Source organism: Schistocerca serialis, chromosome 2 (genome assembly GCF_023864345.2).
Source record: "Schistocerca serialis cubense isolate TAMUIC-IGC-003099 chromosome 2, iqSchSeri2.2, whole genome shotgun sequence".
In the NCBI taxonomy this organism is placed as follows: domain Eukaryota; kingdom Metazoa; phylum Arthropoda; class Insecta; order Orthoptera; family Acrididae; genus Schistocerca; species Schistocerca serialis.
Window position 1 is genome coordinate 249386285 of NC_064639.1, and position 27033 is coordinate 249413317.

Genomic DNA, 27033 nt, shown 5'->3' on the forward strand with positions numbered 1-27033 from the left:
ACTTTCTCCTCCGAATGCGAAAATATTTTGTTGACACCGACTTACATAGGGAGAAACGATCACCACGATAAAATAAGGGAAATCAGAGCTCGTACGGGAAGATATAGGGGTTCATGCCTTCCGCGCGCTATACGAGATTGGAATAATGGAGAATTGTGAAGGTGGTTCGATGAACCGTTTGCCAGGCACTTAAATGTCATTTGCAGAGTATCCATGTACAAGTAGATGGTTATACAGTGGCGGAAACAGAACGGTTATTATGGGACACAGTTCGTCGCTAATCTGCAACAAATTACAGTCCATAAGCTTCTGGAATCGTTTTTCTAAAGTGATATTTAGTTGCCAAGCAAGGAAAAAATTATGACTGACGGTGAACGAGACGAAAGGCAGATGAAAACTTCCATGAAAGAATAGCCTTCATATTCTTATGCAGAAACCGAATTCCAGTCTCATTAATATCGAGAGACGGAAGCTTGATTATTTGTGCTGTACTATGTCGTAAGGTACCATAATTCTCGCTTTTACAAAGAATTTTCCTGGTCCAGTATAAGGCCACAGAACGATCGACACTGTAGATTAACAAACTTTGTGCCCTCACTGTTCTGGCGTCTCGTAATCGTCATTTGCAATGGCTCTTCCTAAGAGTCGTCAGGTGCATTATCTCTGGTGTTTCAGCAGATATTTGCAATTTCGCTTTTGCATTGTGTGGCTCGAGTCAGCCCAAACAAATGCTGCTCATCACGTCTTTCATGCGACGCCCAGCGTCGAGGGAAAGCGTCAGCTTATTTCCCGTTACAAACAAAATTATTTTTCAGGCGGAATTCTACGTGCTCATTCGACCGGTCACAGATTAGTCTAGTGCGAAATTTATTTTATCGATATCTATTATCAAGGAGAGTAAAACTCGAAGAACAGCGACAGCACAGTCGTGGCTCCCGCTGACATCTACCGCGAACCATGCCGCGCTATTAAGTCGCTGCTGGTTTGCTGTCTATTCTTCGTATTTTACTGTCCTCGTTGATAGATACCAATAAGACGAATAGCGGAAAAGAAGAATTTGGGGTTGCTCTAACGAATGCACACCTAAGATTCCTATTTAAAAACAATTTTGTTTGTGATCGGAAAGAAGTTGACGCTTTCTGTTGACACTGGAGAGGCGTAATGAGCAGTATTTGTTTGGGCTCTCCAGCTACTCATTGCAAGAACGAGATTACAAATATGTGCCTGACGACAAACAGGAGAGATAACCGGTACATGCAATGAGGCGACGAAAGCCATGGGACAGTTTCGTTTACATATGCAGATGGCGGTAGTTGGTCGGTCGGTTTGGCATATAAAGGGACCAAACTACAGGGTCATCAGTCTCTTTTTCCTGAAGCAAACAAAGCTCAAGGTAAAACATCCAAATTTAGTTTGGGAGAGTAAAAGCGGGTAAAAGGAATGGGGAACCACACCGAAAGAGAAAACGAGAGAAACGAACAAAAAAGGGGAAAATGCACACGACAAGGAAAAGTAGAGGAAAGTATTAAAATCATAGAGCAGATGGTCTGGGGTGGTTGACCACAAGTATAAAGGAGGCTGAGGCAGCCACTCTGCAACACACTAAAATGCCCAGCCTGAAAAGACATCGCATACGTAAGGTACAAAAGAGCAGTGCGTTAGTGGAGTTGTCAGTTGTACTCAGGTGATTTATCCGAAAAAGTTTCCCACGTGATGATGGCCGCCGGCCTCTGTGGCCGAGCGGTTCTAGGCGCTTCAGTCCAGAACCGCGCTGCTGCTACGGTCGTAGGTTCGAATCCTGCCTCGGGCATGGATGTGTGTGGTGTCCTTAGGTTATTTAGCTTTAAGTAGTTCTAAGTTCTAGGTGACTGATGACCTGAGAAGTTGAGTCCCATAGTGCTCAGAGCCATTTGAACCAATACCCATTTAGCGTCATCTTATTTTGATCTTAAATTAGATAAAAGTGTGTTGAATGTGGAAGTGAAACATGGACGATAAATAGTTTAGACAAGGAGAGAAATGAAGCTTTCGAAATGTGGTGCTACAGAAGAATACTGAAGATTAGATGGGTAGATTACATACCTAATAAGCAGGTACTGAATAGAATTGGGTAGAGGAGGAATTTGTGGCACAACTTGACTAGAAGAGGGGATGGGTTGGTAGGACATGTTCTAAGCCCTCAAGGGATCACCAATTTAGTACTGGAGGGCAGCGTGGAGGGTAAAAATCGTAGAGGGAGACCAAGAGATGAATACACTAAGCAGATTCAGAAGGATGTAGGTTGCAGTAGGTACTTGTATATGAAGAAGTTTATACAGGATAGAGTAGCATGGAGAGCTGCATCAAACCAGTCTGTGGACTGAAGACCACCACCACCACAACAACAACAACAGTAACAATAGTCATTGTTACTGTTGTTGTTGTTCATTATTGCCCAGAGATCGCAGTGCTACACCAAAGATGGCAACAAGAATCGATATCACAGACATTACCGAGGGCTCGGTACAATCCGCAACATGTAGGAGACGCTCCTGAATACCACACCTCCACTCTCAGCTTAGTAGCGCTCTCACACTGAGGTCAGTATTGTGCCGAGCAAGCAAGAACTCAGCCCAGTTCGAGAACCTCAGCTACAGCAGTCAACATCATCGTGTAGGAGCAACGAGTAAGTAAAGCTTCAGATGAATTTGCACTGTTGTAAATGTTGAGTTTCCTAGTGCAAGAGAATCATTTGTTGAATAGTGCACCAAGTGATGCTTTGCTAGTCAATGGCAGTTGCAAATTGTACAACAGTCCTGTGGCAAAGAAATTTATCAAGGTTAAGCAAATCTGTTATTCATGTATGTAATAAAGTGAACTAATATTTCATGTGTTTTAGTCTGACGAGCCTTCTTCCAGAGCTGTCTAAGAACCCGCAAGTTATGGCTGGACGAAAGTAGTTTCGTCTGGTCAAAACATTTATTCTGATAGCTAGGTCTCAATACCAGTTCTTTCTGCTTTGTGTAACATTTTGTTACTTATGTAACTTCCCAAAAGTGAGTAATGAAATATGGTAATTAGTGACACCCTCCTGCCACCTAAACAAACATGTGAAATAATTTAGGTGAAGATATTTGTAGACATTTCTCTCCGATGTTTATCTGTTGGCGCTTTGGCGAGTGCCACATCAGTTTTATCAACAGAGTTTATTAATTTCAAAGTGTGGCAGTGAACTATGTTTTCTGATAGGCTCTAGCCCTGGAATTGCTTGCCGCATTAGAGAGCTCCGATAACCAGCAATTTCTTCTCAGTTTTATCTTTAACTTGACATTTTGCCTGTAAATCTTTATTCCTTCATGAAATGTCATAATCATAGTGTACGATATAAAATGCCACTCCACCATCTTTACAGTCCGTCCAAGAGCTGCCATCTCTTCACGAATAGGCAGCTCGCATGGTTCATAACGGCCGTATTTCTCCATACCTCAGCCAGTGACAACCCATCTCCTGGGGTCACTTCGCTGTTATACTGTTCGTACGCACCGACGACGATTTCGCTTCTTTATCTCTCAGACTGGAAACACAGGATGATCACAGATGAATTACGTAATGGTCAGACAGAGACTACGGAATGAGATATTTGGGTTGTAAGGTGTGCCCAGGAGCAGATATATACTCAGAACTCAATTTAGTAATGGTTAAGATTTAAGGACAACTGCCTGGAAGATTCAGGTTGAAAAGAAGTGGTATATTAAGGTACTGCAGAATGATGAGGCGCGTTTGAAGTAGTCTAAGGCAGTAAATAATGAGCATCACAACAGGCAGTACAATTGAAGAGAAATGTACATATTTAAAAAGCGCAGTCACAGAATTTAGACAGACAAAATTAAGTACACGGAGGGTAACTGCGAATATACTTTGGATAACTGAAGAAATACTCCAACTGATAACGAAAGAAGGAAGCATAAAAATTCTCAAGAAAAGACAAGAACACACCAATACAAGTCACTTAGACGCCTCAGTGACACAGATGGTCGTACATTAGATGCAAGCGCGACTGATGGGTATCTACGGACAGGCCAGACAAACATGTGGTTCCTGAAGAGGGGCGGCAGTCTTTCCAGTAGTGAAGCCGTACAGAATGAGTGCTTGGGATATTCCGTAGGGCACGTTCAGGCGCCTAATTACAACAGTTTAACCTATCCTCCGCATCCGCAGGCACCTTTCCTCCGCGGAGAATGGGAGCGGTGTTTTTAAGTATATCTGTTAAGTGTAGATGACTAATGGTGCGTTTGTAGTGCGGTCTAGTATTCGTGATGGAGATGATGAGGGAAAGGAGAGGCATGTAGCCTACTCGTCTCGAAGAACATCATCCTCTAGCATTACCTTTCTTCGACAAGTCGGCATCAGAAATATTTTTCGAATTTGAGCAGGTCAGTATTATCGAAGCTGCTTTTCTGAAAAATTCCATATAATTTTAAGAACACTATGCTATATTTCAAGCTAAAATCTACGAAAGGGAATTACTTTAGTTTCGTTGTTACGATCGATATGTACTAGCTCTGAATGTATAGTTAATTTTTTTTAAAAAAAAATTTGAAATTATGAAATAATGAAATATTTGGCACACTTAAAATTTCTGTTATTAATTACGCAATCTAGTACTGTTTATTATTTTTATTCCTGGATTCATTTATAAAATAATAATCTAAACTAACGGAAATTAATTTGTTAAGAAAAATCCTCTGGAATACATTATTGCCGGCCGAAGTGGCCGAGCGGTCCTAGGCACTGCAGTCCGGAACCGCCCAACTACTAAGGTCGCAGGTTCGAATCCTGCCTCGGGCATGGATGTGTGTGATGTCCTTAGGTTAGTTAGGTTTAGGTAGTTCTAAGTTCTAGGGGACTGATGACTCAGAAGTTAAGTCCCATAGTGCTCAGAGCCATTTGAAACATTTTTGAATATATTATTACCGCAGAGTGAAGTAGTTGTAAGCACGCCTCTCATGTGATACGACGTATTTTTGTGTTTTGGACGAACAATTTAATAAATTTAAGGGTTGGGGTTCTTTTCTGAAGAAATTTGTTAGGAGTTTAACCTTGTGCGGAAGTGAAACGTGGAACAAACAGTTCAGACAAGAAGAGAATAGAAGCTTTTGAAATGTGGCACTACAGAAGAATGCTGAAGATGAAAGCGATATATCGTGTAACTAATGAGGAATCGAATTGAGGAGAAAAAGAAATTTTTGGCACAATTTAACGGAAAGAATGGACAGGTTGATATATTCTGCGGCATTAACCTCCTCAGTCCTGGTGTCCCCAATGGGGGACGTAACACATAGCATAATTTGAAAATTTTTCCCTGAGCTCTTATTATGTTGTCTACACTAAAAAGTGTTTTTGAAGGAAGTCCAGAGATGGCAGCACCTCATGCAACAGCAGTTCATCATCATTGTGTGGAATTACATGGCTGCCAGGCAGAATAGAAAACGGCTGACAGAAGAAAGCGTGTTTTCAGAGGAGAGGCTCTTTGAAAGTATTTTATTACTACTTTATTCCATTTTAATCAATATAATCTATATGGAATAATGTAAATGAATATTCAAAGAATAATTATTGAAAATTATAATTTTACAATAGTCTTTGAAAAATGTATTAAAATTCGAATGTACCCTGTAGAGGCTCAAATGGCTCTGAGCACTATGGGACTTAACATTTGAGGTCATCAGCCCCCTAGAACTACTTAAACCTAACTAACCTAAGGACATCACACACATCCATGCCCGAGGTAGGATTCGAACCTGCGACCGTAGCGGTAACGCGGCTCCAGACTGAAGCACCTAGAACCGCTCGGCCACACCGGCCGGCCCTGTAGAGGACATCAGGACCTAGTGTAATGTAGAACATGATTTGTCAACAAAATATATTTCATCTTTTCTTATAAAAATAATATTGTAATTGTTCATTTTATATTCTGTGGTGAATATTAATTATGTTTCAGGAAACTGTAATCCACAGGTGAACAATTTTACAATTTTTAGGCCAAATTTCGAATTTCTTCCGGTTCAATGGTATTTGAAGATTTTGTAAATGAATTATTTGATGGAGATGTTGAAACGTCCCCTTAGAAAAACTTAATGACTTACTGTGCTGATAAACCTGTTACATTATTTGATTTTCAAACAGCTGAGCGGAACTGAACGTACTGAGACATTTCGTTCTTTCCCTATTCTGATCAACACTAAACTGACGTACAATATTTTTTAGCGCAACGCAATCTGACTTTCAATAATCCCTACAAAAGAATGGCCCTGACTAACATTAACCTATACCTTTCACAAATCACTTACCTCACAAAAATCTTCGTTACTCGAACTACTGCAATACAGCGAGCGCCACTACTGCCAGCTAAATAAAAGATTCAAACTACTGAAGGCACGAACTGCTGATAGGCATAGTTAGCAAATGAAAGATTTTCATAGAGATCAAACAATGTATTTACCTTATTAGTGTTCAGTTCATGACCTCCATTCTGACAAATGTACTTTTTCTGATGGCCACACGTCCAGATCATCCGCTCTCAAAAATCCGCCATCTCACTTCCCCACATCCACCACTGCTGGCGGTTCACCTCCAACTGCGCAACGCTACGCGCTGTTAACATCCAGCTGCCCAACACTATAATAGCAAACAACATTGCAGACCAGCCACAGACTGTACACAGCACAGCCAGTGAGCTTCATACAGAGCGTTACGTGGCGTTACCAATATAAAAGCCTAAACAGCCCACTTACAATGTTAGTGAATTGGAGCCCTCTGAATATGGTGATGGTGATGATGATGATGATGGTGATGATGATATCTGTACAGATCCAGGTTGTGCCGCGCGGGATTAGCCGTTGTGTGTGTTTGTCCTTAGGATAATTTAGGTTAAGTGGTGTGTAAGCTCAGGGACTGATAACCTTAGCGGTTAAGCTCCATAAGATTTCACACACATTTTTTGAACAGATCCAGGTTACCATGTTAGTAATGAACAGTAATTAGATATAGCTAATAAAGATGAAGACAAAGCAGAAGACAGGAACGATAGCAGATCAGAAAGAATCTGCTCTAGTCAGTCTACCACTGAACATGAAGAACAAGTGGTAGTCAGTGTGAATAAATATCCGCCAGAAAATATTTTTAGCACCATTATCGAATATACAGACAGAACGTATCTTAAAAATACTGGGAGAGAGCTGAAATGTGCTGTAGAGGAGGAGGAGGAGGAGATTAGTGTTTAACGTCCCGTCGACAACGAGGTCATTAGAGACGGAGCGCAAGCTCGGATGAGGGAAGGATGGGGAAGGAAGTCGGCCGTGCCCTTTCAAAGGAACCATCCCGGCATTTGCCTGAAGCGATTTAGGGAAATCACGGAAAACCTAAATCAGGATGGCCGGAGACGGGATTGCTGTAGATGAAATGAAAAGGTTTATCTGTGCAACAGTGATGATGTAATACGTGTGCTATCCTAGGATTAGGATCTATAGGGCCAAAAAGACTAGGGTGGAGAGTATTGCTAAAAATATTTGCCGTAACAGATATTTTACAATTAGAAAACATTTGAAACTCGTTGATGATGAGAAAGTGTCCCTCGAAGTAAAACGACATAATAAATTTTGGAAAATACAATCTATTCTTGAAAGTGTACGGAACGGTTACAGATTGAGCCCAAGGCCCACTAACGTTTCTGTTGATGAACAGATGATTCCATTTTGGGGTCGCAGTCCAGCAAGATAAGTCATAAAATCGAAACCTAACCCTTGTGGAGTAAAGAATTTTGTGCTGGCTGCAACTGATGACCTTCATTTAGATTTCTTCTTTTGCCAAGGGAAAGGTGATCCTATAGTGACTGGCACTCAATACGAAAATTTGGATGTAGATGGAAAAGCGGTTATAAAACTGACAGCCACTCTTCCTCCTGGAGTGATCATACACATGGACCGTTGTTTCACATGAGAGTCGCTTTCAGACAAATTGCACAGTAAAGCTGAGTGTCAAGCTACTGGAACATTACAGAACTCGACAATTCCAAAAGCTTCCAAACTTCCATTGGACAAGGATATGAAGAAAAATGGTAGGGCATCCATTGATCAGACAGTGAGAAGTGATGGCCAAGTTTGTGTGTAGTGATGTGGCTCGACAATCACCCTGTTACCTTCATGTCCAGTGGAGAAGGAGTAAACCCAGTTGATAAGTGTCACCGCTGATGCAGGGCAGGAAAGAAAAAAGTACATTCAAGTGGACCGTCCCGCAATTGTAAGCACCTACAATTCAAATATGGGAGGTGTTGACTTTTTCGACAGGTTCATCAGCTGTTATAGAATAAGTGCCAGAACTAAGAAATGGACTGTAAGAGTGATTATGCACTTCACTGATTTCGCTATTTGTGCTTCATGGTTAGAATACAGATGTGATCAAGCCATCTTGGGTACATTGAAGACTGACGTTCTAGACTGCCTCCAGTTCAAAGAAAAGTATGAGGAACATCTATGGCATCCACGTGAACCTGACGTGACATCTGATGATGATCCTGACTTCGAAAATCCAGCACCAAAGTGTTCAAAATCTAGAGATGATCACCCTCCTGATGCCCTTCTAACCAAAAATGTTCTACATTTACCAGAATTTCCTCAACCGGCTACCAAAATCGCTGTCGATTAAGGAAGATGTTCCACCTGCAAAGTTTACCTCTTCCTGCAAGAAACATTCAACTGCTTCAAGCTTTATCATGAGCTGTGAAGACTAAATGAATTAAATTTGTCATCATAAATAAATGATTATGATAGACCTACTGTATTCCGAATTTTTTTCTTATTTACTTTTCTTTTGTTAAGTAGATATACCTAGGTACAATTTTGTAACAATCAAATTTATTTTTGTAGTAATTAAAGTAAATAATGCATCGATAAAACTAAATATAATGAAATATGATTTGTGGAACTTCATTACAAAATGGTTCAAATGGCTCTGAGCACTGTGGGACTTAACATCTTAGGTCATCAGTCCCCTAGAACTTAGAACTACTTAAACCTAACTAACCTAAGAACATCACACACATCCATGCCCGAGGCAGGATTCGAACCTGCGACCGTAGCAGTCCCGCGGTTCCGGAATGCAGCGCCTAGAACCAAACTTCATTACACCTATGGGGGGACATCCCTTTGTAGGACTAGGAGCAATGAATGATTTTTAAAACATTTTTCTTGTGTGTCTAGTATTGCTAATAAGCAAATTATGGAAGAAAATATAAAAAAATTAAATAAAAATTTTCTCCACTATTGTGGAAAGCTGCAGCAAGACAGACTGAAGACCACACACAACAAGTCAGTTAGAAAATAAATAAATATGAAGTGCAGAGAAGCTAAGACGAAATGGCTGCAGGAAAAATGCGAAGAAATCGAAAACAAAATGGTCATCGATCAGACTGATTCAGCATATAGAAAAGTCAGAACAACCTTCAGTGAAATAAAAAGCAAAGGCTTCAAATTTATGAGTTCAAGCGGAATTTCACTATTGAATCCAAAGGAGAGGGCGGATAGGTAAAGAGCATCCACTGAAATTCTGTACGAGAGGAGGGACTTGCCTGATGACTTGATTGAAGAATAAATGGATCAATAAGCAAGACAGAGGAGGTTCAAGATTAGAGTCGGAGTTTAATGGACTTCAGATAGGCGTGAAATCAAATAAGGCAGAGGGGACAGATAACACTCTTTCAAAGTTTGTGGAATCATTGGGGGAGGTGGCATTCAAACGACTGTTAAGGTTGGTTTGTAAAATTTGTGAGAATGGAGATATAATCTCTGACTTTCGGAAAAACGTCATCCAAATAACCCCGAAGATAGAGTGGGCAGATACTGTAAATGAGAGAATGGTTCAAATGACTCTGATCACTATGGGACTTAACTTCTAAGATCATCAGTCCCCTAGAACTTAGAACTACTTAAACCTAACTAACCTAAGGACATCACACACATCCATGCCCGCGGCAGGATTCGAACCTGCGACCGTAGCGGTCACGCGGTTCCAGACTGTAGCGCCTTAACAGCTCTTGCATCAAAGTTGCTGACAACAAAAATATGAAGAAGGACGGAAAAGAAAATTGAAATGCTGTTCGATCAGTTTGGCTTTAGGAAAGGTAAAAGTACGAGAGAGGCAGCTCTGTTGCTACGCCTATAATGAAAGCAAGAGTTAAGGTAAATCAAGACACGATCATAAAATCTGTCAATCTGTAAAAATCGTGCGACAGTTTAAAATGGAGCAAGATGTTTGAAATTCTCAGGAAAGTAGTTGCCAGCTGTAGAAGAAGACAATTGATATACACTCCTGGAAATGGAAAAAAGAACACATTGACACCGGTGTGTCAGACCCACCATACTTGCTCCGGACACTGCGAGAGGGCTGTACAAGCAATGATCACACGCACGGCACAGCGGACACACCAGGAACCGCGGTGTTGGCCGTCGAATGGCGCTAGCTGCGCAGCATTTGTGCACCGCCGCCGTCAGTGTCAGCCAGTTTGCCGTGGCATACGGAACTCCATCGCAGTCTTTAACACTGGTAGCATGCCGCGACAGCGTGGACGTGAACCGTATGTGCAGTTGACGGACTTTGAGCGAGGGCGTATAGTGGGCATGCGGGAGGCCGGGTGGACGTACCCCCGAATTGCTCAACACGTGGGGCGTGAGGTCTCCACAGTACATCGATGTTGTCGCCAGTGGTCGGCGGAAGGTGCACGTGCCCGTCGATCTGGGACCGGACCGCAGCGACGCACGGATGCACGCCAAGACCGTAGGATCCTACGCAGTGCCGTAGGGGACCGCACCGCCACTTCCCAGCAAATTAGGGACACTGTTGCTCCTGGGGTATCGGCGAGGACCATTCGCAACCGTCTCCATGAAGCTGGGCTACGGTCCCGCACACCGTTTGGCCGTCTTCCGCTCACGCCCCAACATCGTGCAGCCCGCCTCCAGTGGTGTCGCGACAAGCGTGAATGGAGGGACGAATGGAGACGTGTCGTCTTCAGCGATGAGAGTCGCTTCTGCCTCGGTGCCAATGATGGTCGTATGCGTGTTTGGCGCCGTGCAGGTGAGCGCCACAATCAGGACTGCATACGACCGAGGCACACAGGGCCAACACCCGGCATCATGGTGTGGGGAGCGATCTCCTACACTGGCCGTACACCACTGGTGATCGTCGAGGGGACACTGAATAGTGCACGGTACATCCAAACCGTCATCGAACCCATCGTTCTACCATTCCTAGACCGGCAAGGGAACTTGCTGTTCCAACAGGACAATGCACGTCCGCATGTATCCCGTGCCACCCAACGTGCTCTAGAAGGTGTAAGTCAACTACCCTGGCCAGCAAGATCTCCGGATCTGTCCCCCATTGAGCATGTTTGGGACTGGATGAAGCGTCGTCTCACGCGGTCTGCACGTCCAGCACGAACGCTGGTCCAACTGAGGCGCCAGGTGGAAATGGCATGGCAAGCCGTTCCACAGGACTACATCCAGCATCTCTACGATCGTCTCCATGGGAGAATAGCAGCCTGCATTGCTGCGAAAGGTGGATATACACTGTACTAGTGCCGACATTGTGCATGCTCTGTTGCCTGTGTCTATATACCTGTGGTTCTGTCAGTGTGATCATGTGATGTATCTGACCCCAGGAATGTGTCAATAAAGTTTCCCCTTCCTCGGACAATGAATTCACGGTGTTCTTATTTCAATTTCCAGGAGTGTACAATATGTAAAAGAAGGAAAAGTAAAAAATAAGCATTAGAAACAAAAACGTAGAGTTGGGATTAAAAAGAACTAAGACAGGTACGCAGTCTTTCGCTCCACCGTTCAACGTATGCATCGAGGAAGCAATGACAGAAATATAAGGATGATTCAGGAGCAGGATTATAACTCAGTGTGAAAGGATATGAATCATAATATTCACTGATGACATTGTTATCCTCTGTGAAAGTGAAGATGAATTAAAAAACTTGTTGAATCAGACGAACATTCTGATGAGTACAGAATATGGACTACGAATAAACCGAAGAATGCGAAAGAAATGAAAAGTTGTAGAAATGAGACTTGCGACAAACTTACATAGAAATGGGCGACCATGAAAAAGACTAAGTGAAAGAATTCTGCAACCTTGGAAGCAAAATAACATTTGATGAACAAAACAAAGGACGTAAAAACATATTAGCACAGAAAAAGAGGGCTTTCCTGGCCGAAATAAATCTATTGGTATCGAACGCTGGCCTTAATTTGAAGAAGAAATTTCTGATAAAGTGCCTTTGCAGTACACCATTGTATGCAATGTGAGAAAATCGGGAAAGAAGAGAACTGATGCCTTTGAGACGTAGCTTTACAGAAAGATGATAGGAATTAGCATAACTAATGACATAATAAATGAGGAGGTACTCTGCAAAAGCAGCGAGGTGAGGAATAAGAGGAAAACATCAAAAAGAAGAAGGGCATCAACTATATTTACTACCACAGTTTATCTATAAATAAAATACTTGGCAAGCTAAGGGCATCAAACGTTTGATCTATCCTTAAAGTTATTTGGCTTCGTTAAAGTCTAGGGGACGACCACACACCCATCGCGTAATGCAATAAATCTTCGTATTGACAACACCATAATTTAAATAAATGCAGGTACGACTGTGAGTAGGGATAAAATTAAATAATTTTCGCAACCGACATCAATTTTGTTTTTAAGTAAATAAGTTCAGTTAAATTTTCAGCTCCTTAATTCACGTGACGACAGAACGAAATGCTTTACAAGAGATTCCTGACAGCAGCTTTAGACACAATGTCCAAGCGGCTGACTATCAAAAAAATGTTCAAATGTGTGTGAAATCTTATGGGACTTAGCTGCCAAGGTCATCAGTCCCTAAGCTTACACACTACTTAAACTAAATTATCCTAAGGACAAACACGCGCGGCTGACTATCAAAAATTTAATAAAAGTTTATAGCTTGAGTCTAAACGCTGAAGTCCAGACCAAGCTTAACTCGCGAGAATTATAAGTTCAAGTCTAGTCAACTGGTAAAAAAAAAAGTTCAGCGATTTCTCTCGATCATGAAAAACCCACCTAAGTAAATTAGTGAAAATTTACAGTAATTTGAAGTCATATTACAATTTCAACACTTGTTCTCACAGAAAAATTAAAATCCTTCATTAAGCTACGTAAAATACGAGGCGTGTCTTTTAAGTAAGTACCGTTTTGAAAAAAAAAAAAAAAAAAGGACGTGCTAAGATATCTCAATAATTTTATTTTTACATGAAAGCCTGTACCTTAATCTACTTTTCTACATAATTTCCGTCAATATTGAGGCCCTTGTCATAATGTTGTACCAGTTTTTGGATACCCTCCTCATAGAAGTCTGCCGCCTGACTTGTTAACCACTGCATCACCACTGTTTTGACTTTGTCATCGTCTTGAAGACGCTGACCGCCCAGGTGTTTCTTCAAGTGCAGGAACAGATGGTAGTCACTGGGCGCAAGATCGGGGCTGTACGGAGGATGATCTAGAGTTTCCCATCGAATAGATGTGATGAGATCTTTGGTGTGATTCGTCACATGCGGACGGGCATTGTCTTGCAGCAAAACGATGCCCTTGCTCAACTTGACACGTCTTTTGTTCTGAATTGAACGGCGCAGATTGTGCAATGTGTTACAGTAAGCTGCTGCATTGATTGTCTCATTACGAGGAAGAAATTCCGCAAGCAATACTCCTTTTTCTGTCCCAAAAAATTGTGCACATGTATTCCGGGCAGAAATTGTTTGTTTAAACTTCACTTTTCTGGGTGAATCTGAATGCCGCCATTCCATGGGCTGTTGCTTTGATTCTGGTGTGACGTAGGCCACCCATGTTTCATCACCCGTAACAATTTGGCTTAAGAAATCATCACCGTCGTTGTGGTACCGCTCAAAGAAAGTCAAAGCACTGTCTAAACGTTTGGTTTTGTGCACATCCGTCAACATTTTCGGTACCCAACGTGCGCACAATTTTCAGTAATTCAAGTGCTCGGTCACAATGTCATACAAAACACTATGAGAAACATTAGGAAAGTCATCCCGCAAGGAGGAAATCGTAAACCGTCTGCTTTCTCTCACCTTATTGTCCACTTCCTGCACCAAACTTTCATTAACGACCGAAGGACACCCACTCCGTTGTTCATCATGCACATTTGTGCGGCCATCTTTAAATGCTCACACCCACTTTCTTACCATTCCATCACTCATAATGTTTTCTCCGTAAACTGCACAGATCTCACGATGCATATCCGTCGCTTTTAGGCCTTTAGCACTAAGAAATCTTATAACAGCCCATACTTCACAGTCGGCAGTACTCACGATTGTCGGAGGCATCTTGCAGGCGCAGAACGCCGACCGCAGCTTTGCGGTCGCGGTGTGGCAAAACGGTACTTAATTAAAAAACACGCCTCGTACTTAAAAGTTCATTGCTGATGTTCTCGAAATCGGAGTCCTACTCTAACGGAAAACGTTTATCACATGATTTTCTACAGATATCACAAGTCCACGGAACTCTCATCAGAAAAATTCTAAGTTCACAGTGCTCTATCGCGAAAGTATTGTCACCAGACTTTGAGACCGTCTCGTCAGTCATCGGAGTACAGGTCCAACCTGTTCAACTTCCAAATACTGACTGTTCCGAGCCAAGATGGCGGCGGCCTGAAATATACATTTTCCTTATATCTAACATGCATACGGTATATTAGTCTAGACTAGGAGTTTTTAAGTTTTTGAACGATATTCTGAACTTTGATAGGCATTAAAGTGTTAAAGGTATTAGAGTTTTATCAGGTTGATGGTTACTATACAATAATTTGGTACTGCTTAATTACAAACATGATAAGATGAACACAACTACAGACATATATCTCAGTACAGTTTATCATAATGCCGCTACTCAATTACTAAATTACACATTCTTTTATGTGTGAAAGATATTTTTATATCATGGAAGGCACATTCTTGTTTATAGTTTAATTCTGTTAGTATGTTTCGATAGAGCTCCTCAATTTCAAATGGTTCAAATGGCTCTGAGCACTATGGGACTTAACAGCTCCTCAAGTACTACCTGTTGAGACATAATATGTGAAACTCGCCTACGGTGTTAATGTGTCACTAATTTAATGAGTCTTTACAAAACTTTCGTAGCGAATAGCTTAAAAACTAATGCTCATAGCGAAAACGCGTTTAGATGCACGTACTGTATGTAATTTTCTCTTTAATGTGGTTGCCTTTTTTGCTCTATTGTTTATGATTTTATTGTTTTTAGAATCTGTTCCGGTCTCTCCTTCCATAGTCTATCAACCGCCGAGCGGCCTGGTTAAAGCACCGTGGCGCGAAACCATCAGATTACGTGCTGCCCTTCCGGTTGCCTGCTACACGTGGGCCCACATTTCCGCCAGTAGCAGAGTCTGTATTTGTCATGGAGGTATAAAATAAATTCTTACCTCGGTGGTATTTCTCGTCTGCTGGAAGCCAAGCACCAATTGAAGACCCGCGACCTCCTTGCTGTCATTACGACCGTGGACAGCCTAGAATGGCCGTGCCACCTTGGTTGTCAAACAAGGCGTGCATGTTTAGCCGTGTCTGGAATAACTTCCATGGTGCTTGAGAGAGGTTCAGAGGGTAAAAACTTCAATGCAAGGCAAAAATTGGCATATATCCAACAAATTATTGGTGGCGCTGGATGCAAGCGCAACCACGAGGTCTGCTCAAGAAACTCCGAAACTCTGTTGACAAAATTTTTCTACGCTTGTCTTTTACTTATTATGCACGGTCTCCTTCGAAATACTCTCCACCACAATTGATACACCGCATCCAACGCCGTTTCCAATTCCGGAAGCAGCCTTGGTACGCCTCTTGCTGGATCGCGCAAAGCGTCGTCTGCGAATTTTCTTTTACCTTGTCAATCGTTGAAAATCTTCGTCCTTTCAACGGAGTTTTCATCTTCGGAAATAAAGTCCGCAGGGGCCAGGTCTGGAGAGTACGGAGGATGAGGCACCACAGTGATATCGTTTTCTGTGCAATAGTCATGCACCAATAGGGAAGAATGCGCGGATGTGTTACTGTAATGCAAGAATCATGAATTGTCTCACCGCATTGCGGGCCATTTATTTCCAACATTTTCTCGCAAGAGTCGCAACACGTTCCGTTAGTACCATCGATTACCAGTTTGTCCCCGTGGCACGAATTCATGATGGACTAACCCTTCATAGTCAAGAAACTATCGGCATAGCTTTGACATTTGACCCGACATGACGAGCTTTTTTAGGGCTTGGAGAACCTTTCCAGACCCATTGTGAAGACTGAACCTTGGTTTCATCATAACCGTGGGCTAGAGTTCTTCGCGGCGGGCCGCACCAAATCAGTCAGAAGATCGATGACGACAAAAATATTACTACTGCGAATATTTCGTTCTTCGTGTTTTTAAAGTGTCTACGCGCAGACACGTTCAGAGTACGAGGTAGAAGGACTGGTGGCGCGCGTAAACACGTTCAGAGCACACAGGGACAGGTACAAAGGCGCGCGCATTAAGACGTCCAGAGCAGTTAAAGGGTTAAAACATTAGTATGATTTGTTATTTGACTTAGTAGCTTTAATTTAGATAGTTAAACGAAACCTTAAGGAAAAATTAAATTATAAACTTTGAAAATTGTTCTCCCACGAGTGGCAATACACCTTATTGTAGTATACCGTCAATCTGAGTATTCTCCAGCTTTATCAAAGTATTTGCTCTCTAATTAGCCACTAACTGCTGACCACTGTAGATAAATCGAAAGAAAAGTTAGAGGCGAATGTTTGGTCGATATAATAGACGTAAGGGATATAGCATACTTATGTGGAGAATTATAGAAGAATCAGCTTTAATGGGTTTGTGCACGTTTTTGGTCGGGCCATTTCACCACCAGCAGTCCACTGTTTTGACCCTGTCAACGTATTTTGTGTTCAGTGGTTTCAATACGCCCTGGTCTGCAATCGAGAGGAACTGCAAAGATCCTTCTGATGCAGTCCACGCAACGTAACTTTCTTGCAGGTCCTATAATCTCTTCAAGTACAATCATATGACCGTAGAAAATCGTTATGACAAGTGACCACTGGAGAACACTGCTTTCTATGGTAATCACTCAGAAAGTAATTTAAGACAACGATACTGCAAATATAAGGAAGCACATTATTTGAGATAAGACAGTCATTAACGCCTGTAAACTAAAATTTATTCCAATAAGTGACATTCCAAAAATGTTACACTTTCATTAGTATCTGAGACAACTAATACCCATAATTTTATCATGTAAATCATTCAGTTATCCGTGCCGAAAATTATATTTTTGTATGAATAATAAATTTTACAGTAATATCTGGACTCTCATGGTTCTATACTTTGAAGTATACTTTTCTACTCCCTACTAGCCTTCGATCGCTTGGTGAGTGGCATTGAATGACCTAGTTAATGTACTAATTATTGCAGAGAGCGGTGACTAAAAGAGTCAAGGACTCTATGAAAACTTGAGCGTCAACAGCGTATCGCTAGTACCTCATTGTACTCACTAGGACAGGTGGACGTCGAATTCGAAAATCACAAATAGTCCTTTTCGCCTAGCATTAAGTGCCGTTCAGTATGTAAGTTGCTCTTGAGAAACTAGTTGTACACACATTTAAGGTTTAAATGACATGAAAATTGCTTTCTTATTATGGACTCAAACGTCGCACACATAGCCAATGATAACCAAGCAAAGCTTCAGTGGTGGACCGAGACTCGAACACGGCACTGGTTTGGGCAGTATCAGTTAGCAAGTCTGAATATATAATTACATCACGAATTATTTTTTACTCGACCGAAACACCTACGTAGCAACTAATGTCACTGTTAACTAACGAAGGGAAATGTTAAATATGGTTTCATCCACAAGTAAGCTTGAAATGACGTGACGAAAAGTTTTCTTATGGACAAGGGTTCGAAACCATCTAATAGGATTGTTAACTGTTTTTGTGGTCTTCAGTCCAGAGACTGGTTTGATGCAGCTCTCCATGCTACTCTATCCTGTGCAAGCTTCATCTCCCAGTACCTACTGCAACCTACAACCTTCTGAATCTCTTTAGTGTATTCATCTCTTGGTCTCCCTCTACGATTTTTACCCTCCGTGCGGCCCTCCAATGCTACATTGGTGATCCTTTATGCCTCAGAATATGTCCTACCAAGCGATCCCTTTTCTAGTTAAGTTGTGCCACAAATTTCTCTTCTCCCCAATTCTATTCAATACCTCCTCATTAGTTTGTGATCTACCCATCTAATCTTCAGCATCCTTCTGTATCACCACATTTCGTAAGCTTCTATTCTCTTTTTGTCTAAACTATTTATCGTCCACGTTACACTTCCATACATGGCTTTCAGAAAGACTTCCTGACACTTAAATCTATCCTCGATGTTAACAAATGTCCCTTCTTCAGAAACGATTTCCTTGCCATTGCCAGTCTACATTTTATATCCTCTCTACTTCAACCATCATCAGTTATTTTGCTCCCCAAATAGCAAAACGCATTTACTACTTTAAGGGTCTCATTTCCTAATCTAATTCCCGCAGCATCACCCTACTTAATTCGACTACATTCCATTATCCTCGTTTTGCTTTTCTTGATGTTCATCTTATATCCTCCTTTCAAGACACTGTCCATTCCGTTCAGCTGCTCTTCCAGGTCCTATGCTGTCTCTGACAGAATTACAATGTCGTCGGCGAGCCTAAAAGTTTTTATTTCTTCTCCATGGGTTTTAATTCCAACTCCGAATTTTTCTTTTGTTTCTTTTACTGCTTGCTCAATAAACAGATTGAATAACATCGGGGAGAGGCTACAACCCGGTCTCACTCCCTTCCCAACCACTGCTTCCCTTTCATGTCCCTCGACTTTTATAACTGCCATCTGGTTTCGATACAAATTGTAAATAACCTTTCACTCCCTCTATTTGACCCCTGCCACCTTCAGAATTTGAAAGAGAGTATTCTAGTCAACATTGACAAAAGCTTTCTCTAACAAGGGGAGGCCGCCAATTGTGAAATTCAGATTCGATTCATACTGCGCATAATAAAAACTCATGGCCAGAGGTGTAATGTGGCAAAGCACCAAGATGCACTTCTCAGCCGTTGTCGAGAAAATCGACAGTTAAAAGAAATCGTTGCGATGAAATACTCTCTACGATTAACAATTTTCTACAGCGTCGTGGCGCAGCGGTAAGCGCTCGGGTTCGTAATCCGAAGTTCGCTGGTTCGAGTCTCACGCCATGCAGCTTTTTTATTATTTGATATATATATATATATATATATATATATATATATATATATATATATATATATATACACAATAAAAAAAAGTTGCATGGCTTGAGATTCGATCCGGCGACCTTCGGATTACGAACTCGAGCGCTTACCGCTGCGCCACGACGCTGTAGAAAATTATTAATCGTAGAGAGTATTTCACCGCAACGATTTCGTTTAACTGTCGATTTTCTCGACAACGGCTGAGAAGTGCATCTTTGTGCTTTGCCACATTACACCTCTGGCCATGAGCTTTTATTATGCGCAGTATGGATCGAATCTGAATTTCACAATTGGCGGCCTCCCCTAGTAAGTCCATAAATGCTAGAAACGTAAGTTTGCCTTTCCTCAATCTATTTTCTAAGATAAGTCGTAGGGTCAGTATTGCCTCACGTTTTCCAACATTTCTGCGGAATCCAAACTGATCTTCCCCGAGGTGGGCTTCTACCAGTTTTTAAATTCGTCTGTAAAGAATTCCTGTTAGTACTTTGCAGCTGTGGCTTATTAAACTGATAGTTCGGTAATTTTCGCATCTGTCAACAGATACTTTCTTTGGGAATAGTATTATTATATGCTTCTTGAAGTCTGAGGATATTTCACCTGTCTCATACATCTTGCTCACCAGATGGTAGAGTTTTGTCAGGACTGGCTCTCCCAAGGCTATCAGTAGTTCTAATGGAATGTTGTCTACTCCAGGGGCCTTGTTTCGACTCAGGTCTTTCAGTGCTCTGACAAACTCTTCACGCAGTGTCATATCTCCCGTTTCATCTTCATCTACATCCCCTTCCATTTCCATAATATTGTCCTCAAGAACATCGCCCTTGTACAGACCCTCTATATACTCCTTCCACCTTTCCGCTTTCTCTTCTTTGTTTAGAACTGGGTTTCCATCTGAGCTCTTGATATTCATACAAGTGGTTCTCTTCTCTCCAAAGGTCTCTTTAATTGTCCTGTAGGCAGTATCTATCTTACCCCTAGTGAGATAAGCCTCTACATCCTTACATTTATCCTCTAGCCATCCGTGCTTAGCCATTTTGCACTTCCTGTCGATCTCATTTTTGAGACGTTTGTATTCCTTTTTGCCTGCTTCATTTACTGCATTTTTGTATTTTCTCCTTTCATCAATTAAATTCAGTATTTCTTCCTACCCAAGAATTTCTGTTAGCCCTCGCCTTTTTACCTACTTGATCCTGTGCTGCCTTCACTATTTCATCTCTCAAAGCTACCCATTCTTCTTGTACTGTATTTCTTTCCCCCATTCTTGTCAATCGTTCCCTAACGCTCTCCCTGAAACTCTCTACAACTTCTGGTTCTTTCTGTTTATCTAGGTCCCACTCCTCAAATTCCCACCTTTTTGCAGGTTCTTCAGTTTTAATCTACAGATCATAACCAATAGATTGTGGTCAGAGTCGACATCTGCCCCTGGAAATATTTTCCTACTATCGAATTCCAGTCACCCATGGCTATTAAATTTTCGTCTCCCTTCACTATCTGAATAATATCTTATATCTCATCATACCTTTCACCAATCTCTTTGTCATCTGCGGAGCTAGTCGGTATATAAACTTGTGCTACTGTGGTAGGCGTGGGCTTCTTATCTATCTTGGTCACAATAATGCGTTCACTATGTAGTTTGTAGTAGCTTACCCGCATTCCTATTTTTTATTCATTATTAAGCCTACTCTTGCATCACCCCTATTTGATTTTGTATTTATAACCCTGTATTCACCTGACATCTAACTTTAACCTATCCATTTCCGTTTTTAAATTTTCTAACCTACACATTCCACGCTCCGATCCGTAGAACGCCAGTTTTCTTTCTCCTGATAACAATGTCCTCCTGCGTAGTCCCCGTCCGGAAATTCGAATGGGGGACTATTTTACCTCCGGAATATTTTGCCCAAGAGGACGCCATCATCATTAAACCATACAGTAAAACTACATACCCTCGGGAAAAATTACGGCTGTACTTTCCCCTTGTTTTCAGCCGTTCGCAGTACCAGCACTGCAAGGCTGTTTGGGTTAGTGTTACAAGGCCAGATCAGTCAATCATCCAGACTGTTACCCCTGCAACTACTGAAAAGACTGCTGCCCCTCTTCAGGAACCACACGTTTGTCTGGCCTCTCAACAGATACCCCTCCGTTGTGGTTGCACCTACGATACGGCCATCTGTATCGCTGAGGCACGCAAGCCTCCCCACCAACGGCAAGGTCCAAGGTTCATGGGGGGAGGGATTGTTAACCAAGCATAATCAAATAAACAGGGTGACAATTACTGAACTATATGTAAACGTCACTACAGATATTCGGATTTAGGTTATGACGTGTTCGATATGCTTGCCATCATTGGCGATGATGTGACGCAGACGAATAGCGAAGTTCTGCATGACCCGCTGCAGCGTCGGATCATCAATGTTATCGATGACCTCCTGAATGCATGTTTTCAGTTCAGCAATGATCTTGTCTTTAATATAGCCCCACAAAAAGGAGTCGCATGTGTTCGGACCTGGAGAATATGACGGCCAATCGAGGCCCATGCCAGTGGCCTCTCGGTACCCCAGAGACAGAATGCGGTCTCCAAAGTGCTCCTCCATGACATCAAACACTCTCCTGCTTCGATGGCGTCGAGCTCCGACTTGCAAGAACCACATCTTGTCGAACTCAGGGTTACTTAGGATAATGGGAATGAAGTCATCTTCCAGAACCTTCACGTACTGTTCGGTAGTCACCGTGCCATCAAGGAATTTCGCAGCGATTATTCCATAACTGGACATTGCACACCACACAGTCACTAGTTGAGGGTGAAGAGACTTCTCGATCGCGAAATGCGGATTCTCAATCCCTCAAATGCCGCCAGTTTTGCTTATTGACGAAACCATCCAAATGAAAGTGGGGTTCGTTGCTAAACCTAAACATACTAATTCCCATCATGCCTCGCGGCCAACTGTGCAATTTGAACGTCCTAACGCAAACCGTTCAATAGTTGTGGCCATTTTATTTCACATAGTTCAATAACTATCACCCTGTAAGATATCGAATTTTTTTCATCAGTAGCGAGATTTCATGAAGAGAGTAAAAATATCTGCCTTAACGGTATTCTAACGCGGAATTCTATTTAAACATACGTTTAAAATCGGTTTCTTTCAGTAGTGGGTAGATATGCTCATATTTGAAGAAAAATGAGGTGATGATAATTTCTGTGCTGAGCGGAAGTCGAACCCCTAAAACAGTGTAATCCTACTCTTTTATTGTGTGAATTCTTCGAAAGCACTCAGCCCACTCGCAACACAGACCTTTCGAGCAGTCACCACTTCCTTTACCCCTCTATTAAATCCAAAGAAAACAAAAGTCACAACTGTTAGATTTTGCTCTGTTTTCTGACGCTTGAACAATGCTCCTCATAATCTTCAATTAATAACATTTAACGTGTCACCGCAAGAGCAGTACTAGAATTTCAAACAAAAAACGACGACTGAAAACTTAGCAGCCTGCGTACCGATAAGTCAACAATATCATCATCGCCACGAATTTATGCACCAGTGTACTATTTCAGGCAAATTTTGCCCTCTGTGGTATATTACGTTCTTCAATATTCCTCATGTCATATAATGCGTGACCAATGGTCATAATGCTGTTGTTGCTCCAGGGTGTTCGCTCAGTTTATCTAAGATACTTCGTGCTGAAAACGTAACATAATATAAAATACAATAAGTCTTATACTTACCAATGCGCATTTAGGAACGTGCTCTGTAGACGTGGTGTGGGCGGCCAGTGGTCGGTGACCGGTGCCCGAACAGCATTCAGCAGGGGAAACTCTGAAGCAGATGTTCTGATCACGACAGAAAGCCGCGAGCTCTACTGCTGTTACTTGCGGGTTAGACAATAAACCCTTTGTTTGGTAATGATGCTCTCAAGCAACGTGTTCTTTCGTATTGTTTTGCGGACGGCCTTCTCGAATACAGGCTTCTTCTTATCAGTATGGCTGTTTGTTAACACTCCCCGAGCACGATTCAGCAGATTGTTGTTTTATTTGTTTGCAGAGAGGCGCGCAGAAATCATTTGAGTGCATGTAACGGTTAGCTGTGACTAAGCTATGTAGTGTTCTAAATTCTTACGTGGTTAACGTGCTAGAACTTTGGAATGGTAAGTGTATCTGCAATTTATTTGTAGAAAAAATGTCTGCCATTGTAATATTAGGCATTATTGGTAGTTTATAAGCAAATCTGGACAGAGAAAAGACAAAATATACGCGTTGCTTTAGAGCAACATTACCAGTAACAGTAATTGAAAAATAACATCGCGGCTAATAGGTGCGTTTGTAAGCAGCTAAAACGAAGATGAATCCAGTGAGTTTTTATGGGAAAAGGGAGTGTAAAGCCACTATATTTCCTCCTCTGCACCCTTTGCTTTCTCACTGCGACAGTTCAAGTTCGGAACTAGATATTCTAGCGGATAATTCTGATGAAGATTCGCGTTACCAGCCTCACATTTCACGGAGTAATCGGTTGATATTCGTAGCAGAAATTAATTCTGAAGATGATGAAATAACAACAGGCGAAGTAGTAACACATCACCAATGTGACATAAGTAGCACACCGGGACCCTCCACATCCACCAAGAATAGAGATACCCCAACAAGTTAGTTCAAATGAGTGAAGCAAGACTTTGTGTGTGTATTCAGATCTATCTCATGAATTACGTGAATTTTGTTGTGAAACTCCTTTATAATATTTCAGACAACTATTTGGCACTGAGATAATGAAACTGATTGTTGATCACACAAACCTATATTCTGTGTTGCAGACATCGTCAGCACTGAATACAAATGTAAATGAAATGGAGAAATTCATTGGCATGCAAATTTACATGGGTATAACAAATTTGCTTTCTTATACCGATTACTGGGCTCAGTCTACCAATATAGAAAAAGTCTCCAGTGTTCTGAGTTTGAAAAGATTTCAGAAACTCCGCAGATACCTTCACTTCTCGAAAAATAAGAATTGTGCCAGTTATAGCGACATGTTGGTGAAAATTAGTCCTCTTCGGGGACTCTGTAGTAAGTGAGTGTCGAAACCTTCATGCAGAAAATGAATATTCAATCTATGAAATTATAGTTCCTTATAAAGATACCAGGGCTGGCAATCTACGTCAGTATATTCAGAACAAACCCCACAAATGGGGCTTTAAGATTTTTGTACAACCAAGAATATCTGGAATTGTATATTATTATAGTCCATATACCGGTAAAGGTATGATTACGGACTTTACGGAAGAAGCAAAGAAATTTGGAACTGGTGGACAAGTAGTAATTCTGCAATGTAATATAAAAGCTCAGCCGCGCAACTCACGACGGTGCTTTGACAACTTCTTTTCCACACTGGAACTGTTTATTTTCCTGAAGAATAAAATAAAGTAGATTCTCTGAGAACAGGACGTGGGAATCGTATAAAATATTGCCGACCTGAACCAGAGAAGTCACTACTGAAGCTAGGTCTGGGAAGCCATGATTATAGGTTGGATGAAAATTCAGAAATCATCGTAGTTAGGTTGACAGATATAAAGGTAGCGCGATTAGCAAGTTCATTTTGTGGAATAGAACCAGTGAAGGCTGTGAAATATTGGAATAGTGTCCAAAAACGAAATATAGTTGTGCCATGTCCGAACATTGTGAGTTTCTACAATAAACATATGGGTGGTGTAGACCTGGCGGGAATGTTTATCAAACTATACAAAGTGCTTGTGAAGTTAAAGCGGTGGTACCTGAGAATGTTTAGCTGGTTATTGGACCGGTGTCTCGTCAATGCATGGTTGCTTTTTCGCCGTGACGACTGTGATATGAAAATTTCATTGAAATAATTTCGAGTAGACTTTACTAATGCTTTGATGGGTGCAAACAAAAAGAAATCAGCAAGACCTAGTAAGGAATCGCCACCTCCCAAGAAGACAGCAAAGATAGCAGTGCCTGAACAAGACGTGAGGTTCGATGGCCTTGGCCACTAGCCTATTCATGGATCAAAGGGTCGATGTCGTTATCGCCCAAGAGGTTACTCAGCAGTCACGTGTTCTAAGTGCAATATATTTCTGTGTTTTGTGCCTAGAAGACATTGTTTCAAAGCTTTTTATTCAAAATGTAATTGATATGTGAAATTATCCGTCATTGGTAATCTTAGTTTTCAGTTTTTGTGTGTCTCACGAGACTGATATTCTCTTGTAAGAAGACAATTGGTTGGTTGTGGACGCATTCATCACAAATGAACTGAAGTGAAGCAGAAAGTAGGTTACCTTCAAATATCAGTACATCAGTGTCAGTGTCAGTGTCAGGAACAAGACTTTTGGTCAGGTGAATACAGGGTTATAAATACAAAATAAAATAGAGGTAATGCAGGAGTAGGTTTAATAATGAATAAAAAAATAGACGTACGGGTAAGCTACTACAAACAGCATAGTGAATGCATTATTGTGGCCAAAATAGAGACGAAGCCCACGCCTACTACAGTAGTACAAGTTTATATGCCAACTAGCTCTGCAGATGATGAAGAAATTGATGAAATGTATGATGAGATAAAAGAAATTATTCAGATAGTGAAGGGAGACGAAAATTTAATAGTCATGGGTGACTGGAATTCGAGTCTAGGAAAAGGGAGAGAAGGAAACATAATAGGTGAATATGGATTGGGGCTAAGAAATGAAAGAGGATGTCGTCTGGTAGAACTTCGCACAGAGCACAACTTAATCATAGCTAACACTTGGTTCAAGAATCATAAAAGAAGGTTGTATACATGGAAGAATCCCGGAGATACTAAAAGGTATCAGATAGATTATATAATGGTAAGACAGAGATTTAGGAACCAGGTTTTAAATTGTAAGACATTTCCAGGGGCAGATGTGGACTCTGACCACAGTCTATGGGTTATGAACTGCAGATTAAAATTGAAGAAACTGCAAAAAGGTGGGAATTTAAGGAGACGGGACCTGGATAAAATGACTAAACCAGAGGTTGTACAGAGTTTCAGGCGGAGCATAAGTGATCAATTGGCAGCAGTGGGGGAAAGTAATACAGTAGAAGACGAATGGGTAGCTCTGAGGGATGAAGTAGTGAAGGCAGTAGAGGATCGAGTTGGTAAAAAGACGAGGTCTAGTAGAAATCCTTGGGTAACAGAAGAAATATTGAATTTAATTGATGAATGGAGAAAATATCAAAATGCAGTAAATGAAGCAGGCAAAAAGGAATACAAACGTCTCAAAAATGAGATCGACAGGAAGTGCAAAATGGCTAAGCAGGGATGGCTAGAGGACAAATGTAAGGATGTAGAGGCTTATCTCACTAGGGGTAAGATAGATACTGCCTACAGGAAAATTAAAGAGACCTTTGGAGAAAAGAGAGCCACTTGTATGAATATCAAGAGCTCAGATGGAAACCCAGTTCTAACCAAAGAAGGGAAAGCAGAAAGATGGAAGGAGTATATGGAGGGTCTATAGAACGGCGATGTACTTGAGGACAATATTACTGAAACGGAAGAGAATGTAGATGAAGATGAAATGGGAGATACGATATTGCGTGAAGAGTTTGACAGAGCACTGAAAGACCTGAGCCGAAACAAAGCCCTGGGAGTAGACAACATTCCATTAGAACTACTGACGGCCTTGGGAGAGCCAGTCCTGAC

The 27033-nt window shown here is 41.5% G+C and overlaps 1 protein-coding gene across 1 annotated transcript in view; it reads right to left on the reverse strand.

Moving 5' to 3' along the window:
- The window catches only part of LOC126457008 (uncharacterized), a 124158-nt gene extending 101044 nt beyond the window's left edge, over nucleotides 1–23114 (reverse strand). Inside the window, exon 1 of the mRNA XM_050092977.1 lies at nucleotides 23094–23114. The gene's annotated coding sequence lies outside the window, so the exon portion shown is untranslated. The remainder of the gene's footprint in view (nucleotides 1–23093) is intronic.
- Between the last annotated feature and the right edge of the window lie 3919 nt (nucleotides 23115–27033).